This window comes from Vidua chalybeata, chromosome 3, assembly GCF_026979565.1.
Source record: "Vidua chalybeata isolate OUT-0048 chromosome 3, bVidCha1 merged haplotype, whole genome shotgun sequence".
NCBI classification, from domain to species: Eukaryota; Metazoa; Chordata; class Aves; order Passeriformes; family Viduidae; genus Vidua; species Vidua chalybeata.
Window position 1 is genome coordinate 7,536,127 of NC_071532.1, and position 20,232 is coordinate 7,556,358.

Here is a 20,232-nt window from a genome sequence, read left to right on the forward strand (position 1 = left end):
AAAACAACTTGTTATCTAACATTCATCTGTTTGTCTAGAAAATAAATGTCAGTACTGTCAGGAAAGGGAAAAGTTTATAATTAAACTCTAGCTGTAACAACTCTCATAATATTTGCTTGAAGACAGCAAAGATTCAGCACTTGATTTTCCATCCACCTCTTTGAAATAGTATTGCAGAGAAGGCATACCAAAGAACACTTACATAGAAACACATACCTTTACAGTCAACGTTGTTATGTAAAAAACATTTTGCAATTAGTATAGTTTTAGGTTAGAAAAGTAATTCAACAAAATATCACACAGGATGATGGGACTAAGCATGGAAATCAATTTTGTTTGAACAGAGGTAGACATCAAGCCAATGATCTGCAATGGCCCAATGGAAAGCCAAAGTGCACTTCTCTGCTGTCCTAATGGACTGCTTTAAACATGAAAGAAAATAATGCATTTCTTCAGCATGATATCTCCCCTCAAAAAGGAACAAAGAAACCACCCAGTTTTCCAGCATGTACAGAGTAATTAAGCAACTCAAATCATGACCCCCCCCCGACAAATACCGCCCTCCCCAATCAGTCCTACCCATCTATGAAGATCACTGAGGGAAGCCCAACTTGAGAGTCATTGTGGGATGCCTGATCTACATTATATTTATATTCAATTTTTCAAGCCGTAGCACAAATAAAATAAGAGACCTGTTAGAGCATAGTGCAGAGACTACATTTCTGTGTCATGAGTGATGTCCTCAAATGAAAAAAGAGCTGTGACACTGTTGCAGTCTAAGTTAAGAATACCAATAATAAAATACTAAACCTTTGAGTATTTTGAACACAGAATTAAGTTATTTATTCAAAGTGTTACATAACAGCAATATAAGCAACAGGCACAGGCACTTTACTTTTTTCATGTACGAATGAGTTTTGCTTGTAGATAGCTCGTGTCTTGCCATGTCATGACTGCAGAACGACAGCAGATACTTATCCACTCAGCCTTAATTAATTTACTCCCAAATGAATACTGCATTTAGAAGGAAATGTAATTTTATCCTGGAAAACCCCTTCAGACAAACAGGACAAACTGTTACCTCATCTGATTTGTATCTATTTTCTAATCACACAGAGACTTACTATAAAAGAATTCAAAATAATTCTAAAAATATGCAGCTGCTATTGCACATAAATATTCCATCTTCCTCTCTGGATAAAATCTTTCTGAGGGAAATAGCAAACTTGCTTAAGTCTTGTTTTTCTTAAGGCTCACGTGGACATGTGTAAAACACTCATATCACTTTTCCATCAGACTTTACATCACCTATGTGGAAATATCTACAAGTTCAACAATGTTCTGCTGCTTGTGTTCTGCTATTTTGATGTCTTAATGATGTTACTTCGCACAGCAGAATGAAGTTTGACATTAATATTGAATCTCGTAAATCATCACTTTAAGAAAATGCATTCCCTTGAGGAGAGGTAATACAGGTCATATGGGAGTCCCTGTTTTAGCTTCAAACCTTGTTAAACAACCTTAACTGTTTTCAGAAAGTCAGTGGTAGGATTGTACCTTCTGAGGCATATAAGAAATAAGTTGTATGTTATACCTTTTTTGTATATTTTATCTATTTTTGGTGGAAGTTTTTAAAAAATAATATTAGGAGTCAAAAATAAAAAATGAAATTAAATGTGAATTCAACATTAATTCAACAGTGATGGCTCTGGAATAAAGGCATAATAACACAGTGTGTCAGATGAACAGTCAACATAGTGCCAGAGATATAGAGTCCCTAACATTTCCTTCTCCTTTTTAATTTTTCTTCATCCTCTCAAAACATTTTACTAAGGAAATGGCTGATGAGATAATACAAAAACCAGTGTACCACACATAAACATGAAAAAACAGTTTTACAATGATATTCAGTGATTCAAGATGGCAGAAGCTTACACAGACTTTACAAATAACAAAGCTAATCATGTTGCAATAAATTCCACTAGAACTATTTTCTTAGAATGCTAATTGTTGCTTTTGTAAGGGTGAAATCATGATCCCATTGTATCACTCTCTAAAGGGAACCAATCAATCCGGTCTGTTTATTTACTAATGAAAGTTAAGTTTTAAGTTGGGGCAGCAGAAATTTTGCACTTGCATGGCACAGCTCCCACAGTAATGTGAGCTTATGCTTTGAATCCGATAGGGATGCACACAGACAGGGACTGATATCAAACACTGTGATAGCAGCAGACATACTGAGGTCTTTTGCAAAGGCTCAGATATTTCTGTTTCTTCTTAAGAGAGCTGCAAAAATGAGATGGTGGAAGTGTTCCTTTCTTTAAAAGGAGGAGGCGGCAGGGCACAATTCTTTAAGGAAATCTGTCCAACTCTTTCCGTTGTTCTTGCCAATTCTTTCAGTTTGTGCATTAAGGATGTGCCAACGAGCTCCTCTCCTAGGGTGCCCTAGGTCAGCTGAGGAGTGGCAACAGCAGTGGATGCTCAGTTTTGTAAATGAATTAACACTCTGCATTCCCTTTTCCATGTCTATTGATAAAGGGAAGACTTGGCTACTGCCAACCACTCTACTTTTTCCCCAATGCACTATGAAAAGGATTTCTGCATGCTAAAAATCTGCACAGCAAAATGCAGATCTCTGTGTTTCTCCAAAGGCTGTCTCTGAAGGCACCATGCATTAGTACCTGTGACCTCACCCAGACCACCTGGGTTTGCGGCACAGAACCACTCAGAAGGGGGTGGGAAAAAAGGCAGATTGATGTCACTACTTATTGGCTGAAAATGAGAAATCTGGGATCCTATTGCTACAGGCAAGTAGCACATGAATCCTTCTCTGCTCTGTTGTAGGAGACGCTCTCCAAAAGAACCAGCATGTATGTGCTGATCTAGGGGAAATGAAGCCACTTCTTGAATGCTGGCCTGTGTCACAGGTTTAGGTAGCCTGTGAGGTCCTGAGCTGGCCTTACCTCACTTGGGTGCATATAATACACACTAAATTAATTTTGTCAGAGAGAAAAAAGAGAGAATCAATATTTACTCCAGGATCAAAATGCTTTTCGTTTCAAGAACTCAGCTGTCTAGAAAAACGAGGAGCAGTCATTCTGTTCCCATGACAAACAAAAGCTTCCTCGCCAGTAGACACTGGATATTGACAATAACCTGTGAACATCATAGCATGCATAGTAATAAGATGGCATTTTGCTGCAGTGGATTTCTGTCTTATAGACTTCTGGGTTTGTATCTAGGCAGAAATATTAAGGAATCAAAATATAGTATTTTCCATTAAATAGTAACATTAAAATAATTACAATCAACAAGCACTTCCACATCCCCCACATAAGCTTTATTTAACATATCCTAATTGAAATACTGAGGCTATGAATAATGACTAGTAAATCACCCAGTGATTCAAAATGCAAGGAACATGAAGTTTAGGGGGCTTTTTGAAACTATTATTTTACTGCAATTAAATTGGTATTGCACCAAGCTGCCACCAAAAATGTCACACCAAATTAACTTCCTTTTTATTAACCATGGCAGGCAAAATAATTTTAAAAAGTGAAGGTGTCTTGGTAATGAGACTTAACTCAAGGAAACTAATTTGCAATGACATGGGTTCCTCCATTCTGTATTATCTCACATATTTAATAAAACACGCTTGAAGGGTCAAATTCTTATGTCATCTAAAAATTATTTTGATCTCTCTCTATCTGAACTGTATGAATTTTATTTCTAATAGAAGACCTAATTTTCATCCTGTCATATCAACATGGCTTTTAGTGGCGTGGTTGTGTTTCAAAAGATGTCATGGGCCATGCTTGTGATCACCTTCTGCATTACATGGACCTCAGCCTGGACCTCAGGCCTAATAAAACCAGCTCCTATTAGCCACCCACTGACTGCAGCATGTATGAACACTTCTGGCCCTCCAGTTTACAAAATGGAATTTTGTTGGCATTTAATCAGTCAAAAACATTCAAGTGAACACCAGCTCTCCATAGTTTTTGGCTTTTTTCTATATTTTAAACACCTGCATTTAAAAAATAGTGTTTCCTCAAAGATACCAATCACATCTATTTCTTTCCGATGCTCTTTAATCAAACCAAAGTAAATCCTGAATGTTGCATTTCACCACCATGCAGAGTGTTTCTATCTGTTGGACTCTGCAGTTATTTCAGATTGCTATTTATCTCATTTTTCAGAAAAAACACTTCCTGTGAGAGTGGTCAGTGAAAATAAGCAGCACCAGTGATGCAAGAACTGGCTCTTCAGCAAGGACAAGACCAAGTATAGGTACAAGGTACCACCCAGTCCTGAGGATGATAATCTGATTTTATAATACTGAATATCACAAAATAGATATTAATACAGACTGAGAAGGCAGTGAAAACAAGATTAAAATAGAATCAGAAGTGCTATTTTATTTTATTTCAGGTTTTTTTTAATTATTTTATTTTATATGAGGTTTTATGGAGGCTCAGGAACTCGCTGAGCTGAAAATTGGTGGGAATTAAGAGAACACTGTGGAGAGGCATAATCTATGTTTGCTCTGTTCCTGCTCTTCCCTTTGCACTCTTTTATGGTCATTAAGGGACTTGTTGCTTTTTTTCCCCTTTTTTTCTTTTCACACCATTCTAGAAACACAGCAATAGCAGGCTTCACGCATGGAGAGGATGGCGTAAGCTCCTAGTACATTTCCCAGTCCCCAAACTCATTTAATATAAAATCCTCCAGCTGAGGACATAACAGATATTAAACTGATAAAAACATATGCTGCACTTGATCTTGGCCAAAAGGTCAAGAGGCAAACACGAATCAGCAGACTCAATGGTTTCTTGGTCTGACTCAGTGCGCACGCTGAGACTGAATCATCCCAAGATTTTAACACCACAGTAACAAACAATTATGCAGCTTTATCACTCAGATTTATTTCAAAAAGCTGCAGACATACTACAGACCCCAAATAACACACTTCAGGATCCCAATGAGCTCATGATTTTACACACACAGGAACTGTTTCAGGACAGGAACTCAGGAAAGTTAATGATGCCATGTCTAGCCTCACAAAATATTTCAGTCTTGATCTGATTATTTTTTCTATGGTAAACTAAATAGAAAGAGAAAACACCTAGCCCTTCCCTCTGACCTCCAAGCTCCTGCGGTTTCGATGGCCCCAGCCCCAAATATTTAAGGAACCCTCTGTTTTCTGAATCATAAAGGATTTTTTTTAGAAACTCATCTCCCCTACAGAAACTATTTCACAAAATTCTAAAAAGTTGAGGGAATTTTTAATAAATAACTTATTAAAAAACAGAACTACTGCAGTGCATTTTGTTAATCCTTGCTAGACTCATTAGAGCATCTTGCACACTAATTCAAAGACTAAATATCAGTCTTGCTAAAGCACAATTACTCGGTATCAAACTCCACCATAAATTAGCAGAGAAATTGTCCACACATGAAGAGCACTAAGTCAATACTGCTAAAGCATCAAAAAATCATTCCTGTGCATGGAAACAAAAAAGGTCTTTTCAAGTTAATGAGTGATAACAAAAGATATTTTAGTAACTTGGAAAAAGACAACTATTTCTTTAAAATTATTTTCAAGAACACTTTGTAAACAAATTTGGAAACCTTTTTATTACCAATGATATTTTCAATCACTCATCATAATCACTAATTGTTTGAAAGAATACAACAGCAGGTCACAAGGTGAAAAGAAAGGTATTGTCACAGCAATATAAATCTAATATCCTGATGTTGGTGCTCCAAGCTGCACAAGACAATCAGCCAGTTATAATGCAATTGTTTAACTTTCAGTACAGAGTTTTCAGTGAATCGGTATTAGCCAATCCACTGGATTCTAATAAGTTAAAATATTTTAATAGCATAGCTTTGTTATTTTGTTTAATCACCTTTCCCTAAGGCTCTGAACAACATTTAAGCATGTGCTTAATTTGCTATTGAAGTCAACAGAACAAACAGTGAATAGTGAAATTCAGCATGTGCTTAATGAGATTTACTGAGCCAGAATGCGGAAAACCCAATGTGAGCAGAATCAAAGCCCCGAGGTATTAGCCAAGTCCACCCTGAGTTTCCCTAAAGATACAGGGCCTCCAAAAGGTGAATGAAAATTTTATATTATTATGACATGTCTACTGCACACCCGTATGTCTGAAATATTTATGTATATCAGACTTTGTAGGTCTTTAAAATAACAAAAGAAAAAACTTTGGATTTACTCTAAAATACTAACTGGAAGATTTTGTGGAATTTTGCTTGGTGTCAGTAGCTCCGCAATACTTTTTGACGTGAAACAACTACTGATTTGTCTCATGTTTCCTCCAAAAAGAAAATGCACTATAATTTAGGTGTTTTGATTTGGGGCAGGAAGGAATGGAGGAATGCAGCTAACATATATATTTTAGTTATCTGTTCCTCTGTGAAAAAGAAGGAACTTAATCTAATATTACTATCCCACTTCCTCAGTCAATCAGGCAAACTGTGTAATCCTCCCATACCTGCATATGAACATCTGCATTGTACCAGTTGATTCTTTTTCTCAGACTGAAATAAATGAAATCACCTGCATGCCTTTAAGCCTCCTTCTTTACTACCAAAGACTACCACTTCTTCCTAGAGCAGGCAAGTTCAGTTTAACAAATAGCAACTCAATGAGCTTTGAATGCAGCATATAAAATATAAAAGTGTACTTTTCTGTTTTCTGTGACATTTAAACGGCCTAAGTGAACATTTGATTTCAAATAATAAATATTTTCTTGATAGTAAATATTTTAAAAGGGGCTTGATTCTAGGAGAAAAATTCTTCAGATTCCATACTCATAATAAATGTTCAAATCTGATTTTCCATATTTTAATTCTTTCTCTTTTAGCTTACATGAAGGATCTGGTTTTGGCATCAAATGTCACTGTGACCGTTTGGTGGATTTTTGCTCTGCCCAGAAAAAAATAACAGTTATTTGGAGAAATATTTAGCAATTTCTCTTAACAACATACAGTCACCAACCCTTTCTCTAATGTGCTGTCAAAATCAGCAAATCAGTCAAAGAAAAAAAAAATTTAACATTTAAATGTTGAACATAAATGTTACTTCAAAATGGCAGTCATCAGCATGGGAAGGAGTTAAACTTCCCCACTCTTTTTCTAAGAGTAAAAAAGGCAAGGAACAGCTGTCACTCAGGTGATGAATACAAGCTGCCAGCCTTTTAAACAGCAGGTACAGCATTTGAGCTCTGAATTAATTAGCATTCAGAAAGTCTAAACACGGCTTGATAACTCCGCAAGATGATTTTTGTCCCTTCCTGCAAATTAATACTGCTATTAAGATGAGCAAGGGCACAATGCAGATCGTAATTGTACCCATTAAACAAAGTTTCACAAGTAATGAATTGGAGGCTCTTGCCAAGAATGCATCAAGTCAAATAAAGCCTAGCTGCAAATAACAGACGCACAGGAATCCATCTTCACTTTTTCATGGCATTCACAAAACCACATACAATATGGATTCCTGTGTAAATGCATGAAATGTTTTCTGCATATAAGGACAGGCTTCTCAAAAGTTCATGTTTTTAAATGTTTAAATAGTGGCTTTGTCTCAGAAGCTTTCAGGCTACTTCCATACGAGAGCTGCTTCTAACATACACATATATACTGAGAGTTAACGAGGCCTCAGAGATTACACTTATAATGTCTTAAAAAACAAGGCCCCCCTCCATCAATTACTGCTGCAGCACTGCATCAAAGTCTACACAATCCATGTGGAAAATCTTCCTCCTATATTTATCATTTCCTTTAAACAATGAGCATATTTTATAAAGCACAAAAATGATTGATATCAGAATTTAATGATGTTTAATAAGTGGCCATCTGTCAACAGTCAAGGAGTAAAAAGGAAGCACATTATTATTTCCCAGAAGACTAGAAATATTGATGCTAATTAAAAGGCACATTATCATTATCTCAAAGCAATGTCTAAACACTAATCAGACTTCACATCCAGGGCAGGAGAAAGAGGGAGAACTACGGATATAAGTGCTCCCCAAATGGGTCACTGGAGTTGAGAGTCTTCAAACTGGTGTTATGATAGCATACAGATTGGAACTTGGCAAGTAGCTCAACTCTTTAGAAGAAACCTTTGGTACATTTTTACAAAGATTTGTAGAAGAAAAGAACTGTGCTAAACGTGGCCCTTCATTATTTATTATTTCAAATTTTCCAGCCACCTTATTTCACAACAAAATAAAACCTGTGGTGCGCAAACACAATTGTACCATACTAAACTGCAATGTACTCAGTACTTTTAGCTGAGCAGTGGCTCAGTGTCACATGTACCTAAGGGACTTATGTGGTCAAATAGACAAAAACCTGCACAAAAAGGAAAAAAAACCATGCACATGGTGTCTGAAGCGCTTTTGACTCTTTGGGCCTCTAAGAAGACCCTGTATGGTTCAGGATTCCTCAGCTTCTCCTGCTGAGTGCTATGGAGGAGGAAGGTACATAAAGGTAGGTGGTTCAGTCTGCCGCTCATGTTTGCCTGGAGCTCTGCCTTAAACATTAATAGTCAGTTTATCACCTTTTAAAACACAGGATTTATTGCCATTTTCATAATTCATCTTGATCAGAACTTCTTTTAAGCAAGCAAACCTCTCCTAACCTCAAAATCTATACTTCGTATTCTAACTAAGGCCATCAGGAGCCTATAACATACTTTTTGCCTCAGTATGTAAAAGCTCTTGAGACTCTTGGCATTTATTGCTTGCAGAGAGGCGCAGTTACAGGCCACCAGCAAATGTTTCCCTGCCCTTGAGATATGAGAGTTGTGTGAGCAAGATATGACTGATCCCACCTCCCACATCATGGAAACTCTATGTACAGTCCCAGGTTTAGCAATAATGACTCTGAGCCAGGCCCTGCAGTTCACCAACTTCATGAGGTTTGGTGTTGTTAGAAGGGGAATACAGGGGAGTGATGCAGAACATTCCTGTGCCGGAGGTAAGCAGAGCATAAACAAACACAAAGTAAAAGGCATACTGGGAACAGGTGAAATGAAAATAGGGATGAGAGAATCACACTGAAAGCATAAAAATGGCAAACTGAAAGTATCTCAGGCTGGAGAAAAGCATAGCTACCCTGGCAGTCGAGGCCCAGGGGCATGAGTACCATACCTAATTGAGAGCAGGCATTTTCCCCATGGTATTTTTACTGGTTAACTTTTTCACCTATAATTGCCACTATCAAATTACCATCTCCACAGCGCAAAGCCACCTCTAGTCTTCCTCCTCAGGTCAAGGAACCCATTCATCACTGTCAAGTGAAGCATATTTCCATTTTTACTTGTCATTTTCAAACCATCACTTCACACAGGTGTGACCTCTGATCCTGACTTTCCTTCCAACACTCCCCTCGCTATAGTCTGATAGTCCTCCATTATCTCCTCCCTGAGAAATATTAAAAAAATTTAAAGGAGATGTTCCTGGTTTTGATTACCCTATTCCAATATAACTCCTTGATGTTCAGCATAAACACTTCAATCATCCTGGCATTTTCATTGACTCAAATTAAATGCAGAGCCAGTAATTATTTCACAATCCCCTTGCCCTTTCATACACAAGTCTTCTGCCTTACACAATGACAAAGTATTATCTCCCAGACTCTTAAATGGTTCAGATACTTCAGATACATTTTGGATATGAATCTGGCATGAGGGGACACTTAAGTAAACCTTGTGAGGCTTACCCAGTATTAATTGTGAGCAATTACAGTACTTTTCTCATGTTGAGCTCCAATGCTCAAACATGATGTGAGCCATATAACCATACAATAGTTCCACTGATTAACAGGTTCCTCAGGGTGATCATGAGCATGAAGTTCAAGATCCCCTGCATTTTCCAGCCTCTAAATGTAAATTCATCAAAGCTGAAGAAAAAGGTAAATTCAGAGCAGTGTTTACATGAACTGGACTCTGGACATTTAGATAGACACACAAAAATGACAAAACACCATCAGTATCAAGTTTTAATTATGTTATTTACTTCCATATTCACTACATTTGTTTTACACTGGCACCAAATTCTTTATTCTTGGTGCCTCCCAGATTTGCCTTCTGACTCTGTGCAATTGTTGTACATTGTATAGCTGTCAGAGCAGAAGTGGAATGTATGAAAAGCTGGATAATTGTAAGTTGGGGCATATGGTACTACAGAGGAAGTAGGGGTTAGTAGGAAGAAGGGGGTTTTGTTTTGATTTTTTTCAAGAGTGTGGATACAACTAAAGATTTTTCCAGTGGGCAAAGAAAACATCCCATGTTGATCCATTTCTCCACAATTTGAAAAGTTGCTTTCTTTCCCCCCTCCCCCCCTTTTTCTTTGGGGGTTGTTGGATGGGGAGAGAAGAAGGGTAGAAGTTATGTTTAACATTAATTCTTATTTACATGACAAATAATAGACCTTCTTTCTGGTTAGTTTCTTGTATCTTAAGAAAATATATTCTCAAAGAGGATGCATGACATTGAGATTTTCACAAAAAAAGCACTGAAATGAGCTAGCTGCTGTGTAAACATGTCAGGCTTCATACCCCACATGCATTGAAATGACCAGCGCAGTTCACTCTTCTCAAAGGTATTGCTTTAAGCTGATTGCTGACTCAAGACAAGAACACAACCCTGGCCACAGTGAGTTTCTAAGTATTTTCTCTGCAGCTGCAGGGTATAGAGGGTTTTCTGTTTGTTTTGCTTTTTCCCCCCCTCCTTCATATGAAACCTCAGATTCTGGAGTACAGTTTGGCAGCACCAGGCTGAAATCACTGCCAGTTTCCTAGGGTACAGAATCTCCAATAAAACAAAGCCCTGACTATCTACTTGCCCAATAAATAATCAAAATTTTGTACAACGATTGTCTCTAAAATATATGACTTCTTGCTTTTCTTTCTTGGTTGCAGCTAATCCTTTCTGTCAACAGGGTTTCATCTGTAACAAGCCTGCCTGTGACATGTTAGGTCCCAATACATCTCTCAACAAATCCCCCGCGCACGGCGTGGTTCACAAAGCACACAGGTTGCAAAAAGGACCACAGAGACAGAGCCTCTCTCCTCTAATGGGATCAGAAAGGCGGCGCTTTCCCATGCAAGACGCTCATCAAAGGCGAGGCCAGGAGAGACACCGCGCTGTCAGGGAAGTCCCGGCTCACATATTGCATTTCTGGTGCATAAGCAGAACAGAGCATTCGTGATATTTGTTTTCCTGAAAGGCTTCTCCGTCAGGTTGAATTACTGGTCACACTGTCATGCTGGAAAGCTGATCCAGGTGATGTTTGCTTCATACTCAACAATTTTGAACAGCATTTTTCTAGCTTTAAGGGTTGGCATTGTACGACTTGCTCTTTAGGACTTGTTCTTCCTTTTTTCCTCCCCTCTTCTGCCTCTGCTTCAAGTTAACACTTCTTCACTTTGCCCAACATATCAAAAGAAAATGCATGAGGTGGTAAAAACTGGATGTATCATTTTAACCACCAGCGAATTATCAGAGGCTTCCCTTGGTTTTGCAGAAGGGATAATGGAAATAAACTCCATAAGAGCCATTTATTCTCCCCACTTCCCCAGTGCCTGGCCCTCTATCCACAGCGGCCTGAGCTTAATGTGCAGCTGTGGAGGGGAGGAATGTGACAGACACCCTGCTCTCCTGCTCCCTATGGGAAAGGACATTACATCTCCTGCAAAATGCTATGACATCGCGTGGCTGCTTTCACCCACTTTCTCACGGAAAGAGCTCCATTTTCATCTCATTTGCAAGGAAATGAAAATTGCCCTCAAATTCACTGTATAGATACTTAACACCTTGGGGGTTGTTTTTCCATCTTATCTGAGACTTTAACCACTTCCCACAGTTCACTACCCTTCTCTGAAATCTGCTGTCAAGCCAAGAGTTTCAATTCACTCAATGGTCCAAAGTACTGCTGAAGCTTGACTTGATGAGTGTCAAACTGCTAATAACTGAGAGACACCACAACAGCCATTTCATCAAAAATTGCAGAGACTCTAGTTTTGTCTTCTGAGATGTCTGAGAAAGTGTGCCTCTATCTGCATATACACATTCTCAAGTAGAAAGACAGAAAACATTTAACTGAGGGTACTTTGAAAAGGATATAGTCTGCTATTCAAAATTGATTCTGTTCTTGCAGTGATTAGATGGGGCAGCAGAATGACAGAGCTCACCCACTGACATGTCAGTTGACACACTACACAATTCTGTATTCTTTCAGATTTAGCATCTCATATCACCTCAACAAATACTAATTATAATAACTATTTACCCTTAGTAATTTTTCAAGCAATTCTATTATTTACGTTTTACAATACTATTTATTATGACTGATGCAGTTAGTTAATGTTACAACCAGCTGAAACACCCGACGTATAATATATAAAATTTCACCTTGGGCACTCTGCTGAAGTGCTGGCATTGCCAAATCTCTACATCTGCACTTAAGTAAATATTATTGCAGGCACTTTAGACAATTTTTCACACGCTAGTCTATTAATGTTGTTTCCTACATACAAAATTCCCAAATTAACCAGAGGCATTCATTAATAATGTGCATTAATAGGCAGAAATTTCTTCACATGGACTCTATAAAATCTTCAAATATTTGCAAGATAAATAGTTTGCTTTTGTGTATGTAATAAGAAAAGACAAAAATTTGTGTTTGATGAAACACTTGGACCTAATTATTTTAGGAGTATATCAGCACTCCTACCAAGTACAGATGGGAATAAGTAAGAATTTATTTTATGGTCCCTTTGCTATGTTCATAGGAATATAAATTTGCATTTATTGTATTATTGTAACTAAATTTGAGAACCATTAATATGGACAAAAAATGCAAGGAAGATCCACATTTCTGAATGGATGTTAATTATCTGGGTAAAAACAATTAGGCCACAGCCACCCTACCTACCTTGTAATGAGGTGAGATCCTAAGGAGGAAAAAAAAAAAGTAGTAAAAAAAAAATAGGGCCATTTGAACAGATTTTCCCACCTGCTTTCAGCATGGCTGGTCAATCAGCAGTCAGCTAAATAACTCAAAAAGTAAACAGGAAAAAGTTAACTCACATTATTTACTAATTGTTGAAAAAGACCACAACAGTAGTGAAACCACACAGCTCTTCCTCTCATCCAAGTAGAGAAGCCAGCATATGCTATTATTTCAGGGGTATACTTTTCTCCCTGAAAAATAACCCTGACTTATAAATAATTGGGTTTATGTGTTTATAGACAGTAATTGCAGCTGAATTCAGGCAAAAGTTTAACTTTTTTCAGCTAAACGTGAAAGTAAAAAAACCTACATAAAGCTACCTTATAAGTGAATCAGATCTGCTGGAAAAAACCAATAGTACAAAAAGAAAAACTGCACAATTCCTTGTAACAGTCCTAAACTTTGGCTTTTCAAGGCATCTGGTCATCTAAGCAAGTCCCACTGGGACCACATGGCGCGTAAACAAATTAACATTTTGTTTAAACGTCAATCAACAAGACCTCTCCATTCAAAGCCAGGTCAGCTGCACTGGCAGCTGTTAAAGTGGTGACATTCCTTGCTTACACAGATGTCTGGGAGCTGGTGGAAACACCATTCTACTTTGAAAATATCCTCCTAGAAGCTTACAGTTTAAGCTTTTCAAAATCTATATCAAAAAATATTACAGTAAAATTTCTGAGGACAACCCCAATTGTTTCCTGCATCCTCTTCTCATTCAGAATATTGGAGGTTAAAACCCCAAACTTTTCACTCCAACAGCAACCAGTGCAATTTTCATACATTCCTCTGTACTACTCATCGTCATTCCTGTAAAGTACTTCAGACACAGTTTTACTGGTAGTGACATCATGGAAACTCTCCAAGAAAAAAGGGAAAACACTGGCTTAAAATGCTAATCACCAGATCAGGGGAACTTTGCAAAAAATTCTGTTGGATTACTCTTTTAAGTTGTTGGAATTTGCAGAAAGGTAGCACCTCATCACTGAGGCAGTGGAGAGCGATCCCAGGATGCCAGGCAGGTAACACCACATGAATCCAACAGAACAGCGAGGGCCATCGGAATGAATCACCAAAAACCTTTGCTGAAGGTGGTACATGCAAATACAGGCTGAAACAAGCTATGAGAGCATACCTGGGAGGCATACATGGAGAAAAGTGGTGGGGTGAAATGAGAAAGAAAAGTGTGGTGGTTTCAGTTGGAATCGGGCAGAAACACTGATTTTGTGTAGTGGTTTTGGTTCCCCAATTTGAGATTTTCTGGCTAACGCACTAATTAATGTGGTGGGTTCAGTGCTGGCTAAACACCAGTGCACCCACTAGGATATATTTACACATTTTTTGCTATGAGATAGGATTAGGAGGAAGGTAAAGCAGGCTCAAAACTTTAAAAGGGTCTAAAGAAAAGTTTAATAACAGTAACTAAAAGAAAGAATAATAAGAATCAGAATAAAACCTTTAGAACACTTCTCCTCCCCCCATAAGCTTTTATTTCCCACTAACAACGTGCAGAAGAAATTCAGTCAGCTTATCACTTCTAGAATAGTCTTTTTTCAGCTCACTTAGGGAGAAGAGTCCCTCTTGTCAATTTATAGCTTGTGGCTAGAGCTGCAGCTGGGCTGGGCTGGGGGCAGTGGCGAGGATCTCAGCAGCGCCAGCGGCCGACGCCTCCCCGCTGCCCGGCAGCCGATGGGGCCCGGCCCGGCAGGGCCCGCCCGGCCTTTTACCTGCTCAGGCCAGAACGAAACGAGGGCCTCTCAGGAATTTTTTGCCCTTATCATATATAGTCATAGAAGCATGTCTAGCTTTCTCATTAGTTTAACAGGCTGTCAATTCTCAAAGCTAATTATAAATTGTTTTTTTTTTTTTTTTGTCAGACATGGCAAAACCAGCACACTAAGAAAGCCACAAGGACAGGTAAATTGTTGTCTTGGTCTTAACTTTAAATGTTTGTCAAAATTTTTGGTAGTTTCAGTTTCTTCTAGTATGAATAAAGAACAAAGAACTTTGCCAAAAACAGTCTTGATTTGTTATGAACTGCAAAGAGCTCACGCACAAAGACACTCCTATTCTTCCTCTCTGCCATGTAAATATACATTATCATGTTGCAGGTGATAAGCAGTAAAGAATAACAAAATCTGGTCTGCTTCACTGTGAGTGAACAAGTTGTGCACATAATCCACTTCCTAGATATTCTTCAGCACAGTGTACAAGAATTTAAAAATGTGTTACCCATGACAGTTCTTCTAATACCTTTAATTAAAACACTACCAGAAGTTTTAATGAAAAAGCATTACTTCTTTTTTAATACACTAAACCCTCAAGCTCCAGTTATTTTACATTCTGGTAAAAAGGAAATGAATAATGAAGCCACATTTTGGGACTTAACATAATCATAAGATTCTCAGTTAAAGGGCAGGAAAGAGACTTCATTTTTAAATTTCCTTTTAACAGATAGAAGCTTTATGTTCCTTTATTATTACAAGTACACTAATTTAAAATGTCACCCTTTTAAGCTCTGAACATTTGTTAACAAGCTGCATCTTTCCTCTGCCCCACTACACATAACAAACACAGGGTCTCACTGATTGAAAAGAAACTAGTTAATAGTTGCCCTCATTGGGATTTCTGGCTGCATTGTCACACCCTTCTGTATTTTTCTCTGAATGCAAAATGCTTAATATCATGAAGTTTTCCTGCTGATCAGCATGCTAACATGTGACTACTTACAACAAAGCTATTTACTGTTTGCAAACTCTCCCACTCCCTTCTGACAAAAGCATTTTATCATTTCCGGGATAAAAGCTGGGATACGGGGGCACAGAAGACGAAGGTCAATTGACTTCAAGAATTCCTGCACCCCCGTGTGAAAAGCCAGCAGGTCCACCCACTAAGGGCATTCAGCACTTGTTAGCATTTTATGGGGTTCAGAGCATCTCCCCACTGATTCCCGTAGCAGCTGTAGGAACGGTGGTTGCCCGTGGCTCTTCACTCTGGGAATGTGAATGTCAGCTGGTGAAGTTTGCCCAAAGTGATGATGCCACCAAGGCCCTCCATCAAGGAGAGGACAATGACCATGCAATGCAGCTATAACAGGTCTATCTCTTATCTTCACACAACTCCCACCTCATGATTTCAGCAAATAAACCAGACATTGAGCTCCTTCACCACACCCTCCTTCACCACACAAGCCTGATTCACTAAGCCACAAGCCTGATTCCTAGAGCCAGATCCTTTTCTGCAATCAAAAAATCTTTTGAGCTCTGTGATCACATTATCAAAAACTAAATGATGGCAATCATATACAAAGGCAAAGACAGGCAAAACTGTGAGTATTTGTAACTCTCTGAGCATAGCCTCTATATGTAATTTTTCTGTGATTTGGAAACTGCAAAAATTTGGAATTGGTTTGTTTGGATTATTATTTTTTGATGTAAACTGGTTGTTTGGATTCTTGCTTTGTTTCTGTAAACTAAAAAGCCAAATTGATATTCCACTATGAAGCAGCACATTGATGCCAACATCCATATCATCCATTACAAGATTCACTTATCAAAACTCTGGTACCTAGAAGTGAAAGACAGAGCTAGCAGATTATCTTCTGTGATAACAGGGTGATAGCATACACGTCTGCTACTCATTTCATAAAGTATTTGCTAACAGCAGAGAAAAATCCTGTGTTAAGTTCCAGTTTCTGGAAGGTGCACTTACTACAGATCTGTCCCATCCAGTTCCATTCTTCCTGCAGAGCACAGCTCACCATGCTGAGCATGAGAAAACAGGAGCTTCCAGAGCTTCACTGTAGCTTGGAACAACTTTTATGATGTTTTATAAGAGAAAAAAACAGAACCACAGCCCCTTAAGTATTTTTAGACCCTTGCTCAAAGCATGAGGTCTACTTCCTAATAAAAACAGCAACAACAAGAAGCCACCAGCAACTCTGCGATAACATAGCACTGTTCTTAAAGAATTTAATGAATGTAGGCCTTAAAAATCATACCTTGATAATACTGCAATGCAACTCCAAAGAGAGCTTGAGTGTTACTGTGCCACATGATGACCCAGGTCATACTTGGAGAAACAAAACCCGATTTAAGATTTAGCAGATCAGAATAAATTTGGGATCTTACTGCAGTTACGATGTAAGACAGAATATAAATTTCTTGCCACTGCCAATATATTTTGCCCAATCGCTCTGCCAGGTCATATCGACCTAGAAAAAGGAGTCTGCATATGTGTGCATATCTGAATGCATTACACATGCACCTCTTGGAGAAGGAACAGCTATGCAAGATTGATGGCTACAGACAGTATTTCTAATGGCCTTTTTAATTGGCACTATGATGATTAATTGAGGCCTTTACAGAGCGCTGGGAGTGCTCATTACCACACAGCATGGTGTCCCAGCACACTGTGTGGGTGACCGTTATTACTAAATAGTCATCAAAACATGAGACACTGATAAGATAAATTTTACACAAATCTACGAACCCCAGAAATTGAAGCCTACTACTGAGGCAGTTGGAAAATTCTGCTTTCTCCTTAATATATTATTTTAGCAGTGCCCATATGCTCCCAGAGAGCAGAAAAGGACTTGAGAAAGGTATTGAAAACAGGCTACGTGTGTAATAAGGATTAAATACCTCGTGCAGTATTTCTTACCTTTGCAGAAGTTTACATTCGCTCATGGCTGCATACAGGATATTACAATTACCACCTCAGACAAGAGCCAACCATGGCTACTGCACACCTGCAATTGCTGGGAGAGAAGCAGGTGTGCTCAAGAATGGCCATCAAATATCTCAGCTACACTGGACCTGCACAACACCCTGCTGCTGCCACTGCCGCCTTTCCCCTGGGGAAATGCTGATGGGCTGCTCAGTGTCCAGCACCCAAGGCAGGGGTTGGCTGAGTTGCTGACCCGCTGCGGGCTTCCTGACAGCCACAGAACCACTGCAGCAGGTGTGTGGGGCCTGGTAAGAGGCAGCAAGAGAGGACCTTGAGGATTTCTGCTTTCTCCCTTTGGGTTTATAAGCTCTCATCTGGGAGTCCTGGCTGACAGTGAGTTGAATATCAATCAGCAGCGTGCCCTGTGCCAGCCATGTTCCAGGCACAGCATCACCAGCTGCTCAAGCAAAGTGATTGTCCCCTCTGTTCTGCACTGGTGCAGCCTCACCTTGAGTGCTGTGTGTGTGCAGTTTTAAGCATTGCAATATAGAAAAGACATTAAGCTATCAGAAAGCATCCAAAGGAGGGCCACAAGGATGGTGAAAGGCCTTGAAGGGAAGTTGTGTGGAAGGGCAGCTGAGGACATTTGGTCTGTACAGCTGGAGGAGACTGAAGGGTGACTTTATCACAGTCTACAACTGTCCTCTTATAAGGGGAAGAGGAGAGTCAGACACTGATCTCTTCTCTGTGGTGACCAGTGACAGGACCCCAAGGAATGGCTCGATGTTGTCAGCACCAAGCCTGAGAGAGCTCAAGAAATGTTTGGACAACGCTCTCAGGCGTTTAGATTCTTGGGGCTGTCCTGTGCAGGGCTGAGAGTTGGACTCAGTGATCCTTCTGGGTCCCTTCCAACTCAGAATATTCTGTGATTCTCTGGTTTCTTCACCTCTGCCCTTCCCAGCACAGAGTACAGTCTCCACAGCCCTCTCCAGCTCCTTCTGGATTACTGACACTGATTACCCACTCCCTTTGTAGTTAGAGGGGTGTTTGCTGGCTCAGGGCTTCCAGAGCCCACAGATGTCTCTAATACACAACAGAGAACCGTTTAGCCATTTATAAATATTCTGTAAATAATCTTGGATAACACTAACACCATCTTACATCCTGTGAATGATTTGGGATTTTGTCGCACACTGACAAAGAACTCATTCTCATTAGAATTCTGCAAAATCTTCTTACACAAATCTCCTGTCAGCTTCAATCCATTAAAAATAATAAAGGTATACTCAAAAGTGGGGACCAAAGCAAATTTTGTTTAGACTTAAGAGATTCCATTTACTGTGATGTTAATCAGACAGCAACAATCACGTCTTCCTTTGCCTTGACAATGGGGTCTAATAGGACATTTGGCTGCTTTTCCATCACACCGTGGGTCTGTAAAACACTGGTCACAACACAGCACAGATTCGGCCCTGCCTGCAGGTCACAAGGAGGGACCAGTGGAGTTCCCAGGCAAGAAGTAAGCCCAAAATACTATCCATTGTGCTGAGCATCCCTCCTGTATACCTTTGAAACATCCTCTTCAAGTCCAGAACCTGAAATAGTGATCATCCTCCAGTGCAGGAGAAAAGCTTAGATCATCTTTTGCTTGATTAACTGGCTTTTCATTGTCTTCCTTTCTTATTCCCACTCCAAAAGAAATAGAGGCTTTGCTGCAGCTGAAACGGCTCTCTTTCCTAACTGGAAGAAGACAGGTAATAGATATGATGTGCAGCCAAATATAAGCTCCATGACAAGATGGGAGTAGCGGCCAAAAGTACGTTCCTTGAAAAAGAAGAAGAAAAATCTACTCTCCTGATGAGTTCAGGACTGTTTCCTCAGGTTGGCCCATACAGCTAAAGCCAGCCAGAGACCAATTTGGGATCGGGCATTATTGCACACCCAAAACAGGTGTGTGGAACACAGGTGCATATAGGCAAGTTTGGGGAGTTGCTCTTAGTTGCAAGCTTTATGTTAAAAACCCACACATTCTACCTTCCCAATTGTATCTCCAGCTGATTTGCACCAAAGGATATATTGTGAGAATTTATTTTTACATTGCATTTTGTGAGCTAAGAACAGGCAATATTACGGAAAAAAAAAAAAAACAAGCCGGCCAAACATTTGTCAGAAAGCTGGGCTTTCTGAGCCATGACAGTAATGCTGGAGTAAACTGGCTTTGAAAGATTTCCGAGTTTTGTAGTTTTGAGTGAGGGTTTTATGAACCAGTTTTAAATGCATTTGGATCATTAAGAATTAGTTTTAATTGCAGTTCCCTAGAAAAGAAACTGGTGTAAATCAATCTTATTTAAATACACATGAACAACTTAAAATTGCATCATATGCCATTGCTAACATGTAATAGCTTCCAATTCCAAAGTAGATTTAAGTGTTGCTACAGAGCTAAAGATATCATTTGGAAACAGATGTTAAAGTGTCATGAAAAGCAACTCTCTTACTGAATAAATGAACTTCTTTATAG

General features: G+C 39.1%; 1 protein-coding gene and 1 non-coding gene across 7 annotated transcripts in view; both read right to left on the minus strand.

Moving 5' to 3' along the window:
* MACROD2 (mono-ADP ribosylhydrolase 2) overlaps nucleotides 1-20,232 on the minus strand; it is an 852,188-nt gene that overhangs the window by 459,729 nt on the left and 372,227 nt on the right. The window lies entirely within an intron of this gene.
* On the minus strand, nucleotides 4,617-4,806 carry LOC128786533 (U2 spliceosomal RNA). The gene has a single exon (XR_008430324.1). It is a non-coding gene; the product is annotated as a U2 spliceosomal RNA (small nuclear RNA).